Below are 3588 nucleotides of genomic sequence, written 5' to 3'. Positions count from 1 at the left end.
GATTGTAATGAGTTTTCTTTTGTCTTTTAACAAACTGTATTGTAAGAAACTGGTAGGTTATGCTTCCCCTTTTCAGATTTAATTTTGCTAGTAAGCTGATATCTTAAAGTGTAACACAACCATGAACTCCTATGCATCAAGCTTTTACTTAATTCCAGCAATGGCTTGGGTTATATGTAACTGTGTGCTTGTGGAAAGGGAGATTGTTGTCTATTCCTCCTTCCCATATAGACTGTTGCCACGGTTCCACTTGTCCCTATAGGTCAGGGGTGGGAAACCTCCACCCGAGGGCAAGGTCACTTGGTGTGGCCCTCGGGGATTGCTGGCTGAATCAAGCCACGTGGCAGCCTCTCTGGGGCCTGGCTGGTCAGCGAGGATTGTGGGGCCCAGCTGTGCTGTGCAGTAGTCTCCCCAGGGCCAGGCAGGGATCACAGGGCCCAGATGTACTGTGTGGCAGCCTCCCTGGGGCCTGGCTGGCTGGCCGGCCAGAATTACTGCAGGGCTTGGAAAAGTTACTGTCACAGTTCAGTTTGCACTTGATTATCCCAGATGGTGTGGCCTAATATGCTACTGAGTTCCTAGGGCGATAGGCCGTGTGTGTGTATGCCAGATTAGGCTCTCCCCACATGACTTCAAATAGAAAAACAATTATTTGCATTAATTTTGCTGGCCTGAATCATTCTTCCTTGGTGGAGCACTGTTTTTTAAGTTGATAATTTTTTACGGCCCGCAAATTTATTTATTATTATTATTTATTACTTTAAATTTCTATCCCGCCCTCTCCGCAAGTTTATCTTTTGTTTGCATAACAGAAATTCTCCTCAAATTTTGAAAATGGATCTGTTAATTCTGCCATACTACATAATCAGCAGATTTACATTCCAAGAAATTAATTTGTAATCCATAATGTTTTCTCAGTTATTCTGTACCTTCAAATTCTTTATTGTCCACAAAAATTCATTCATTCCTTGGGTGTCAACTATTATTTTTCGCAGTCTTTTATATTCAAAGCTAAGACCTTCTGGTAGTATCCATCTGTACCTTATGTTCTTCTCCCTTAGCTTGTCCGTCAATTTCTTAAATTGTTTTCTGTCACTAATGACCTTTCTCGGCAGCTCCTTCATTATTCGTATTCTGCTTTCCTCTCTCACCATTGGGGTTTCAAATTGCTTACTTAAGATCCTTCCCACCACGTCTCTCCTGGTAAACTTCACTACCACATCCCTGGGTAGTTTACGCTTCCTGGCAAATTCTGAATTAACTCTATATGCATAGTCACATAAACGCTCCACCTCCTCCAAATCTTCTTCCAAAAATTCAGCCATAATTGTGACAATATTAGTCTTTACATCCTCCCGTTCATTCTCAGGCACTCCCCTTAGCCGAATCATGTTCTCCATCAACTTACAGTCTTGTAGTATTGCTTTGTCTTGCATTTTCTTAATGGTGGCATCTTGATCTCTAATTTTCACTTCTATCTCATCAGTCTTTTTAGCTGTTGCTTGAGACTCTTTCCTTAAATCCTCAATTTCCTTCTTAAATTCTTTCTTTATCTCTTCAGCGCTGGAGTTTATTTCCATAGTTAATTTTTTCTCACTTCCAGTTATTAAATCTCTCATTACTTTCAAAATTCTTGCTTCCATAGCTTCCAGTTGTTCATGAACTTGTTTAGACATTTTGCCCTCTCCCAATGAGGCAGCTCTTAACCTTGTAACTCTTGGTTCCAACTTCTTCTCAGACATTACTAACTGCCCATTGCAAATAGTGGATTTTTAATTGGTAACTTCAATCTCCAATCTGATAGTTGCATTTAACAGAGCAGAGCATGCCCTTTTCAACAAGCCTAAGAATGCCGTCCTCAGAGCTTCCTAGCACAAGATATTAATTTTTAAAGTTCCAAGCCTTACTTTTTAAAAAGTTTTCCTTTTACCCTCTAGGGCTTGTTTTCCATTTTCAAGCACATAGTCCAAGTTATTTAGCCCTTAGGGGATTGTTTATATATGTTTTAAGTCCTTTAATAATCCACTTTCAGGTTATTTAGTGAAAATCTTTTGGCCTTTCTGTAATTAGCCTCCAATGTTTCTCTATAATTACTGACTCTTGCAAATATCCGGATGCTTGGATGCTCCTGTTCACTCCACACTTACTTCCTTACTCTCTAGCATTGAAGTGTCTCAATGGTTACAGAAAACGTCACTTCCTGCTTTACGGAGAGAGTCAGCAGCTTGTTATGACTGGAGGTTTTCCTCGAGGCCACAGGAATCAATAACAAAAGGTATTTTTCTGCACATTTCTGCTTTCTTTTAAGTCCAAAGAAACAACTTCTACCCCCTTCCACTTCTCCTTGATTTTCCACTTTGAAAAATAGTTCTGGGTCCCAGATCTTCCCTTTTAACGAGCTTACCTCGTTAGCGACGTCTAATTTTCCATTACCGTCCCCTTTATCTCAGAAGTTGTTGTAGTCCATAGGAAGTTGAAGCTTTAGTGAGTTTATGTCAATTTAATGACTCCAAGGATTCTTTGTAGGCGGTGGAATGCAATTCTTCATCGGGGAATCTTCAAAGCCGAAAAAAAACCCCTTCAGGGATCGTTCGTCAGCCAAAGTGAATTCCTCTCTAAATAAACATGCATGCCATAGACAAGTTCCTTTACTGGAAAAAGTAGACAGTAGGCTTTATAAAACCTTTTCTGTCCAAAAACAAAGAACCTGGTCTGCTCCACACAAGGAAACAGGGCAGCTCACTAAGCTTCAACCCCGGAAGCCCCAACCTGGGGTTACCTTTGTGGTCCCAGGGCAAGCAAAAAGATTGGAGGCAGGCTGTGGTTGCCATGTAACTCCCTATTGCTTGGGCAATGTGTTTTCATCGGCAGCACCCTTCCATAGCAGCCCATGGCTGACTGCCTTATCTGCAGGGGTAGTAGGCTGGGGAGGCCCATCCCACTTCCCCTTTAAAGGTTCATGCAACCTCCAGGAGCAATCCCTCCCACCCTTCCATCACAATAGTTTGTATTGTGGTTTTTAAAATTCCCTCTTTAATTGTCACAGCTTTAGGTGGTTCTGGCATTGGGCTGGATCCATTTGGGGGGATGCTGCGCCTGCATACCTGCCTCCACCTGGTGGGGACTCCCTTAAGGGTGGGAGTGGTGCCAAGGGTCAGCAGGCCCAGCTTAGGGGCAGAGCTCCAGTCTCAGGTGGCAAGGAATCCACACGCAGGGATATGCCCATGTGGTTCCACCTCACTTATAATTTCAAGTCTTACCCCCCCCCCCCACAGCAGGTGGGCTGGAGGAGGGATCCTATCAGCTGTCAGACTGTTTTTCTTCAGTTGTTTGTTTAATCCTTGGTTTAATTGCTACCCTCAACAAAAAAGAGGCATAATCAAAACATTCGTAACCTGTGCAAGATGGATATGTAAGCCGCATTTTCTCAATGATGAACTAAATAAAGCAAAACCATGCACTTCAAGCAAATGGCTGCTCTAAGAATGAAATCAGAAGAGTAATTAAACCAAGGATTAAACAAACAACTGAAGAAAAAGTCTCCCACAAAAAAAGGTGTTTTTACCATATATCAAAGGAATCACTGAT

This window comes from Heteronotia binoei, chromosome 9, assembly GCF_032191835.1.
Source record: "Heteronotia binoei isolate CCM8104 ecotype False Entrance Well chromosome 9, APGP_CSIRO_Hbin_v1, whole genome shotgun sequence".
NCBI classification, from domain to species: domain Eukaryota; kingdom Metazoa; phylum Chordata; class Lepidosauria; order Squamata; family Gekkonidae; genus Heteronotia; species Heteronotia binoei.
This window is presented reverse-complemented; position numbering follows the sequence as displayed.